At 42.6% G+C, this 10,389-nt stretch overlaps 1 protein-coding gene across 1 annotated transcript in view; it reads left to right on the top strand.

Moving 5' to 3' along the window:
* Window positions 1–10,389, top strand: part of LOC126863723 (forkhead box protein O-like) — a 60,255-nt gene that overhangs the window by 41,235 nt on the left and 8,631 nt on the right. The gene's annotated exons all lie outside the window — the stretch shown is intronic.

The raw sequence follows: 10,389 nt of genomic DNA, 5'->3' as shown, positions 1-10,389 counted from the left end.
TAAACATTTTTTCGCGATAGCCAAAGTGCTTTCGATGTTTACACATTGCAACGTGATTGTATCACGTAGGGCGCCAATTGGCGGTCTTGGTAGATAACGCAAGTTTTAATTAGATCAATTGGCTTGTCCGGTCAATGAAGCGTTGAAAAGTACTTTTATTATATCATGTTTATACAGACAAAGACGATATTCGACCTAATTAAAATTACATCGCCTTCGTCTACTTTTATCTTTCGGTTTAGCAGAAGTTTCTCATTGGAAAATTGAACTACAACAGAAGTAAACTCGTGATCCGGTAAACAGGTTGAAAATTAATTGCTTCCCTCATTAAACGTGTAATGTATCGGTTTCGAAAATGTTTCTTTTCCGTCTCCTCGACATTTTATCGTTCACTGTTATGCATATCGAATTATGCAATGATAAGGAGGCTCTCCACAAATTAAACCGATGTAATTAAATGACTGCGGAGTGTTACTAGTAACCCAGAAGCCTGATTAACAAGAATAAGTTCGGATAGTAACAGAGACATTGCGTTAGGAATACCACCAGGCTATCGCTTATCTGATATCGCGGGGAATCAATGTTTTGCACGATTTCAACGAGCTTGTTCTTTCCGCTATAACGTTTATAATACGATCAGTAAATGAATCACCGACGATAGTCTTTGCACAGTCGATGTTTCTCTTTGATTATTAAACGTTACGTAAATATGCAGAAGATCGACGAGTATATAATTTATGTCATCTTGTTAACTGTACCATCAAATTCTGCTCGAGTCACGTAAATTCAAACGCGATTAAAAATCGAAGATCCAGAACGTTCGTCACAATATGCCACGAGAACGAGACGTTGTAATCGATGTTGTAATTCTTCGTTACATTAAGCTTTCTTTGACTCGTGTAAATTGAAACGTCGATTACCGATCGACGATCGAGAACTTCATATGGTTTCGTTACAAGCTGCCTTCATGGTCCCATGAAAACAAGAGGCGATTCTTATTGTAATTTAATTTTCTTTCTCTCCCTTTTTCTTCGCCGCTGGATTCGCGTATTTCCATGCAAGTGCAAGAGCGGCAGTGCGCACTTCTTACTATTCGACGTGCATTAATTGGATGGTAAGAGCGAACCGCGTTCCCCACGTGAGCGGAATTCCAGTCTAGTAAGCATACAGTTGCTCGGTACGAGCTTTAAAACGTTTCCCAGCCTGTAATACACGATCGACTCTTCAACGAAAACGAAACCGATCGGCGAACGGCGTTATTGTCTCCGTACTACTTTCTTCTTGCTTTGTATTTCTATCTTAGGTGAGGTCCAGTTCGAAAGGGATCGACGCGCGAAGTTAGAAGAGCACCGAGCGAAAATAAAAAAAATAGTCGTGTGGAATTAATTTGTTACTTCGCGTTGAATAGCTGCGAGATATCCACGCTTTTCTCCCCAAGTTTGACTCATCGCGCTGCCGCGATATTTATAGCGATACCAAGCAATTTTCTTGGAATGCCTGCAATCGACGTTTCATCGAACTGTCCAGATCCGCCTATTGCCGAGCAACCACCAACCTATGTAGCTGCAGCCCCTTCTTTTCTTTTATTGCCTATTTCAACCACCGTTTGGTTACGGTTATACATAGTGGGTGTTCTGACCAATTGTCGTTCTGACGAATACGTCAAACGCATAAAGAACAATCGAATATAGAGATTCTCGCGACTAGATTGTTTATGCGGTTACAAGTTATTTCAAAGTACAAACGTACAGGATACACGATACGAGCTAGCCATAAAATATTCAATACGAAGTACTCCTTTATTATAGGATTATTTATTCAGAAATGTTGGAAATTAAGATTTCCAATGATTTGTATCCTATATGATAAATTTAGTGATAGATGGATCTATATACGGTGGATCAAACAAGAAACGATGGTTATTTAACGTGAACATAATGCGGTAATGTGATATAACTAAGACAACTATTGATTGATAATTCAAAACTCATAACAACTCGGTAATTCTCGACTCGCAATTAACTAACTCCTTACAATTCGACTCGCAATTAACTAACTCCTCGCAATTCGATTCTCGATTAACGATCGCCGATTAAATCGTCTTTCTCCGTTAAGCATCCCTTTGTCGTCTCTCATACTCTCACCACGTACGTGTTCTGTAACCGTCAGCGATCATGGTCACGTACGCCTTCTTCCGCGTAAATATTCGTCTGAAGGACCGACGACACATTGATGGGCCGCTTGGTCCATTGAAGTTTCCCGACCCTTTCGGTCTGTCGGCACTTAGGCTCCCTCGCAACATTGTCTGCAGCTCAGCCGATATTTCTTAGACAATCTGTCCACGATACTACATTTTATCATATATTTGGCGAACGAAACGGATTTGTATTTACGTTCCATTTCTCTAATACCGCCGGGAGAGACATGAAATTTCATGGGTATGGCAGACATCTGAAACATTTTATTCGTCAAAACGGACAGTTCGTCGAATCATATATCCACCGTGATCGTAGTCTTACCCTTCCAAACGAACTCAACAAACAGGATTTTGATAGATTTACTATCCGTACGAAAGGAAATCTTCCTTTACATCGAAGAAACAAACTTCATTAAACACAAACAGAGTACGAACGCAAGGTAGAATTATCCAATTTAGAATACTACCCACAGGAATACTAAAAACGGTGTATATGCGAGTAGAAGAGATCGTGAAAAAAAAGATGATATACAAATTACACATAGCGTGCAAGGGAAGCAAGGTGGGAAAGTTAGTCGAGAGGGAGAAAGAAAAGGGAGTTAACGACGCGATCCAGAGGGAGCATACTCGCGGAGCAGCGAAGTGAACCGGCGCGTCGAGTGGGGGCAAGGGTGAGCCGTGGCACGACGACGACGACGACGACGACGGCGACGACGACGCGCACGTTGGTGACGGCGTCAGTGACGGCAACGGCAACGAGCTGTGTCGGACAGCGGGGAGGGGAGAGGCTTGGTTACTCCGCGAGCAGAGGCGGCGCGCCACTGTGTTCGAAGGGTAGAGAGTAGGGGCAGGGCGGCGGTGTGGAAGAAGGGATGTGGCGTGGTGGCGAGAGAGGGACGCGAAGAGTGCGGTCAAGTGTACTGGGTAACTAGGTCAATGAGAGAACCGAGAGAGCGACGTTGTTGCGGGAGCATGGACGTGGCGCTGCGAGAATTCTCTTTTCTATTCTCTCCTCTCTTTCCCGTCTACGTGTGTATGTATATCTGTCTCTGCTCTTCTAGCCGTCGTCGGACGTTGCACGATGCGGCGGAAAGCGCCGTCCGTTCGTTCGACGCAGTTCTATATTCCTGCTCGTCGCTGCCGTCCATTAAATGGTTCGCCGTTGTTGACTCGCTTAATCTTCCCTCGCGCGCATAGTCGCGTTGCGTCGTCTCTGCGGCCGGATGGCACGCAGCTAAGGAGCTATTACGGTTATCAACTTCCTGTGTGCGTTGGAACCCCTCGCAGTTTCCGCTCGTCTCGTGTCACCGGCGCAGACACCGTTCAGACGTCGGATCTGATATTCGCGTCGAGACGCACCTTGGCGAATTAGAGCAGGGAACGTGGTTAGGAATGATCCGTTTTCTTCGATGGATCGCGCGTGCAAATCGAAAAACGTTCTAGACGCATCGTTGCTTTTTATATCCCTGGGGGAAGAGCGTATGCACTTACGTACGCGCACGATACGCTCGAGCTTGCGTTACGCAACGCGTGCAGCGTATTGTTCGCGATATAGATTTTGATTCCATTTTTCCTGCGGTTGAGTCATAGGATGAATATTTTTATCGTTAATTACGCTAGCACGAATGTATTGTTCGTATATGTACAAGAATTTGTTGTTATCGTGGAAGCATTGAATTGATTCGCATAGCATAGTTATACGGTTGTTTAATAGGATATTTATGCTAGTTAAGACCGGCGTACGTATAAATTTAGCAGCGCGCGTATGTAATTATTCGATGCTTTTACCGTAACACGTTGTAACAATAATATTAGCATTCGAAGCGTTCGGTCGGATCGTAAACGTAAACGAGAAGATGTGCGCGCACGCGTCGCCCCGTACTCATCGGCACACTTTTAACACACATCGATACCGGTAGTACAAGGTGGTCCAAGTGCATCGGGTAAATGGGTCAAGCGAATTAATTCTGGTTGGCGAGCTGCACTTTGTGTCTCGGTGCATGACGAAAGCGTCGCGCGGGGCGTACCGTGCTAGGAAAGACTTGGAGGAAAAACGCGAAGGTACGGGTAGATATAACCATCACCGTACTTGCGATTGTTTAAAACATTCTATTTAAAATATTCACGAAAATACATCTTTCTTCGTTCTTCACTTTTTCTTTCTTTTTTTTTTTTTTTTTTTTTTTTTTGAAAAATTAATTAAACACAAAGAATTCCGAATATCAGAACAGTTTATTTTTAAAATATACAATTTACGATGCCTAAGGGAATTCTATTCTTTTCAATGCTACTTCTTTCTCGAAATGGAAATTCCCGGAAATGCGGCACAGTCGTTGCTCTATCGTCGAAGATAAACAGGGCAATCGTAGAGGCGCTATTTATGCTTCCATGCCTACATGAATTTTGAAATTACTTCTCGTAATGATTAATTATCATAATACCGTGGATAATGACCCTGCCGCGCGTGAGACGCGCCGTAATTGCGGCAGTAAAATTGCAACGTGTTGATGGCGTGTGGTACGAACCTGGTAATGAACGTAACCCGCGCTAAAATATAAAGAATGGAAGAGAAAAAGGGGGACAAAAACCAGAAAGCAAGAGGAAGCAAATACAAAAAAAAAAAGAGAGAAGCGTACTCGAAGTATATCGGTATACAAAGTTCTTAATGGGTCGTCCGATATGTAGGATGTAAGATAATATTTAAATTTCGGTTAGAAGCGCTTCGTAATATATCGAGGTGCCTTTGAATTTCTACGTCGACGTTGTTAAATAAGCCATCTGTCGACAGGCATATCGTATCGACGAACTTCCCTTTCAATATGAAGCCGTACATCTGCAGTCGAATCGGTAAATCAGTCAGCTCCGAGACGATATTACAACGACGAACAATTTTATCATTCGATAAAATTCCACCGATGGAGAATCTATAAAAATATGAAACTTCGATCGAAGAAGAAGAGTAAGAAGAGGCTTCTCGCTGAAGGATCGATACAAGCTCGATCGGAGCGTGACGAGAGAATGTTGGATGGAAACGAAATGCTCGGTTAAAAGTAGCCACGCTCGTGTTTACACGCAATCGACTGCGATACCTTCTTACCGAGCGTTTCTCCACACACTGGTGGCGCATGTGTGTGCGCGCCGGATTAGACGGCCGCGCGAACGTGTGGGTGGCCGTGGACGTGGGTACAACGCGAGTTTAGAATTATGCTCTATAAGTACACACATATAAAATCGTACTACGTCGGTGGCACGCATGCGGATCTACGAGCGTTGGTAACGCGGTGCCAGCCAGGAATCAGGTCACTCGTATCAAACTGACCTACATACCGTTATCGGCCGTATTATCGCCTTTGATAAAGCGCTTATTAAACGTACAATTATGTCGGGGAAAGATTCAAGGCGTCCACTGCTCTTCCTCTCTTTCTCGCTCTCTGTTTGTTTGTATATGTTGCGTGTATGTACGTGCGTGTGTGATTTGTCTGTATATGTTATGTATATGTACGTGCATGCGTGATTCTTCTGGACGATCTCTTTCACTGGAAGATAGCATGCGAATGGTGTTCCTTCTTTGATCAAAAGACCGATGGTGGATTAGGTAGGATTATCGATTCGATTCGATTCGTCGTTACGTGTATCCTTCACCCGATAGCCTGACGACCACGTCGGTAATAATAACGCGGGGTAAAAACACCTCCCCAACATGCTAAAAATAACGAGCAACAACGACACGGGTGACCTCACGCTGGCCACCGTCCTTCCTCGACAGTTCGAACTCTTCAACTTGACCTGGATAGAAAAAATGATTGCTGCCCGTTAGATTTGTCGCGACTCGCTTTTTCTTCTTAAATCTCTATCGTACGCGCGGCAAGATTTTATATTTCGTTTTACGTTCGAAGATCGTGATTTTTTATTTCTTTTCTATACTTCTTTTTGCGTCTCCCTGTTTTTCTTCTTACAACTCGTTAAGTTCGATTGCCACGATTATGTAAACGTATTTCTGCATATTTCGGTTGATACCATCGTTGAAGATAACAAATTACTTCCATGAAATTGGTTTATTCGTAGCGGTCTGTTGAATGGTAACTGGCGTTAATTGCTCGACAACGTTCAGTTTCGCTCATGTCACCTCCGTTTCATTTCTATAATTAACATTATCGTAGTACATATATTCGGAACTCCGTTGATAAATCCACCTTTATCTTGCATTGTGAATTACGATATATATACATATTCTTCGTCCATATATCTCTCCACAATGACGTTCGCTAACTAATTCGTCGTATCGGAAAAACGAACCGCTCAGATATATATACGTATTTGCAAGTCTTAATTAGTTTTGAAGCTATGTTAGAAAAAAATGATCGCGCGCGTGACCCGAGCGGTATCACGAGAGTTTCACGCAAGGTGGCCCTTCTACCGGGGCTCGTCACGGCTACGTGACGAAAGAGACGCCGTGGAAACTATTTACGGGCTTTGACGAAATAAAATTTTACCGCGGGTATCAAGGGAACGTAACAAAGATCGCGGTCGAGCGGAAGAGAGACGCGCACAGACAGGCATATTACGTAGGCGAGCTCGCCAACGAAAGTGAGAGCGGAGAGAGAGAGAGAGAAAAATCTCGGGACTGCAAACAACAGCGAGGAGGAATGAAGAGAGAGAGAGAGAGAGAGAAAGCACGAGAGGAAAGAGCAAGACGAATAAGAGAGTTGGCTTACTTCGACTCGCCGCGAGTTAACCGAACGTGAAACGGCTCCCAGCGTCTCTTTCTCTCTCTCGTAACCGCTTAACGTAACAGCCGTAACTAGTACCATTGCCAACGAAAGCTATCGTGGAAAGTAAAAGCGGATGAGCCACTTTTCGCGCGTCACGAGCCCGTGGCTGCTGCCTGGCTGCTGTCTAACCAAGGAAAGACAAAGAGAGCTATGGCTCTACGAGTAGCGTAATAACCTACTAGCTATCCGACCGTGGAGGAAAGAGAAGGAAAGAACTTTCGCCCATTCATCGGTCTATCGTCTACCAGCGTCTCCGCGGCTCTTGAACCGACACTGCTGGATTACTATTAAGGCCTAATGTACCATCTTCTACATGCGATATAAATACACGGCTAGGCGTGAACACGAGCCGCATCCAGCCGAGGTGGCTGCAGGAATTGGCACGTGCGGATATGCGTTTACGTGCTCGTTCCACAGCGCATGCGCACCTCGCGCGCGCCACCGTCGACGAATGCCTCCGCGTGCTGTTCCATTGGCGTGCTGTTTTCCGACAGTGACACGTTCTGTTTATTATCCACGTTTTATTGGTTAGGTTTTCAAATTTAGCCACACATTTCAGATCTTTTTCTGCATTGCGAGTTTACTCATCTTTGGTACTATTAGCGCATACCTTGTACTCCGTCAGCGATCGTTTCAACAATGCTGCAAACATAACCACGTTTTCATGCTGTGTCTTCGTATGAAGATGGAAAATGGTGCATCGCAATGATGGCTATCGGGTATTGTTATTCGTTGATCTTTTTGGCAATTGTACGCTTAATTAACGATTAATAACGAAACTAGTATTACTTGTATCATTGTGTTATCTTTTAGTCACGTGACTCTGTTATGAATAACGGTTCTCGCGCATGGTGATAGATACGTGAAATTCTAGGCACAAACGCGTGTATACGTTCTCACTGTTCTGCCTCACCCAACACTGTCTGGCTCGGACAGAGATTATTTTCTCCGGGAATTACCGGTCATTACAGTCACTGATCATTATTATTGGCCTTACTTCTCGAAGACCCGTTCTCGTGTACTCGATTCGCTTTCCAACCTTGAGCGTTATCCCGTTTGCGACCGATACATAGTCCTACGGGAGAGGAAGATCTCGATCGTGCGTTCAGCCTCTGCTTCTCCAACGAGACGATCGCTTTCGCCGCAATGGCACGCTCGTTCCGCGTGGATCGCCAATTTTTAATCATACCGAGCGATTTTTCGGTCAAGGTCGCTGATGTCCTTGGCTTTTCTTAATCGTGATCAATGATAAAAAAAAAGAGACCAGCGCCGGGTTGCAGCTCAAGGTGTGCACAATCAATGCCCGATGTGGCGGACAGATACATAAATTGCGTGCACGGTAACTCGCGAGCCAAACTCGCAATGGACTAAATACATAAATATGATTCGCTTGTTAACGAAGCATAATAAACGGCAATGAATACCTTTATCGTCCAGCGAAGAACGCGAACTTTCACATTTCATCGTCGCGTCGTTGGCGTTTGAACAATCGTGTCTTTGTAAGGTTGTCGCGTGCACGTGTTGGTACAGTCGAACCTCGCCAACTCGAATCTCAAGGGAAGAACTAGAATGCTCGAGTTATGGAGATTTCGTCTTATTTTTTCCAGCTCGCAGTTTCTCGAGTAGGAAAGATTTAACAAACGAAATTCACGTAAAAAGATTTTGTATCGGAGCTAATATTTTTTTTACGTACGTTTTTGTTGATTTTCTGGCATAATGGTCACAAAGAAGTGTGTTAATATAAAAAGGGTTAATTATAATATAATTAAGAGATAATAAGAGATAATCGGCAATATTAATGTAACATTTATGTTAATTAATTTATGTTAATTAATATCAGTCTACAAATACATAATTAATGTTTTTACGTGTTCAGGAAAGCGACAGAAATGTATTTAACGTCCAAAAATATGTAAAACATTGGTTTATAGTTTGAACGGTCATCTTAAGCAATATATTAAGCGTTAAAAATAGCCTCGCTGAATATTAGGCTTGTTTATATAGATAATTAACAATTTATAGTAATCATGGTAATATCGAATCTCGTTACTCGAATGCTAATGAAATTTCAAAATGTTACGTATAATATATATTCACGAGAGGCTCCTACAAATGTTCGAATATTTTTTTGAGCATCTGCGACAAGCAAAGCATGTGCCTTTAACGTGATGGTAGAATACAAAAATTTTAGGAACCAGGATTCTGGCCGTTCGAAACGATCGACGCTCCAGCTACGATATTATAATAAAATGTTCGTAACTTGCTCGTAAGACAGACAGCTCATTGAATAAGAGGAACCTTGTGTGAAATTATTTTAAGCTTCGTTTAAGAATGAGAATATTTAATGAACATTAGGACAACGACGAATAACGCTCCAATATTTAAGCCTTATCGAACAATTATTATTTAGCTTAATGACAGAAACAAAAATGCCTATAATAATAATAATAATAATAATAATAATTTTGATCTACTGCCGTTATTCGCTAACCATTCTCGCGATAACTCGACGAGACTATTTTAAAAGTGACAACCGGCTAGATACGTACGTATTTACTTATTATCGTGTACGATTCGATAAAAACTTTCATTACACCATAGCGAAAAAGAAACGGATGGAATACGTTATCCGAGAGCGTTACGTATGTGTATAAACGACGGAAGAGATCGGTCACATGGATCGTGTATATTATTTTATTATCTTCGTTCCAAGTATAGAAGCTTTGAAATCTTTTATGACGCTAGCCTAGGAACTGATCGAAAATAGAATCTTTACTATATCTTTACTATATAGATCGAAAAAGCTTTCCTTAATCCTGCTGAGTACTTTGGACCATTTTCCATCGAATCGCATTTTTCTATCGTTAAAAAAATCGTTAAAAAGAATCGCTACCGATATGTGTGATTGCTTGTCTCAATTTTATGGTAAAGACTTTTCGAAACGTTAAAAATCCTTGTTCGGTTGTAACAAAAGCAACACTTGGCCAACAGATAATTACGCTGTATCAGGTAGAAATTTAGACGAACGTTACAAAAGACATGTCCCTATACTTTTAACGAGGTATAATTATTTGACATTTGACGATACCGAAGGACGAAAATCTTACATATTATCTAGAGCATCAACCCCGTTTATGTTCGTTCTATGGTGACTCTTCATCTCGAAGCTCGTCTCCAAGCTCTTCAGCTCTGTGTCGCTTCTCGAAGAAACAAGCGAGCGTCGAAACGGGCGGAAGTCTTTTTCTGCAGTAGCTGTTTTTCTCTCGGTTGTTCTTCACGGATGAGCTGTGCTGAATTTTCGGGGGCGTCAAGCATCACGGGCCAGAAATTTTAGTTTTACTGCTATCGTCGTCCGTCTTTTTCTAGAAGACGCTCCAAAGGGAAAATTTAACGGAAAATTGTGGAAAGTACACGTGACGG

Source organism: Bombus huntii, chromosome 1, assembly GCF_024542735.1.
Source record: "Bombus huntii isolate Logan2020A chromosome 1, iyBomHunt1.1, whole genome shotgun sequence".
Lineage (NCBI taxonomy): Eukaryota > Metazoa > Arthropoda > Insecta > Hymenoptera > Apidae > Bombus > Bombus huntii.
This window is presented reverse-complemented; position numbering and strand designations above follow the sequence as displayed.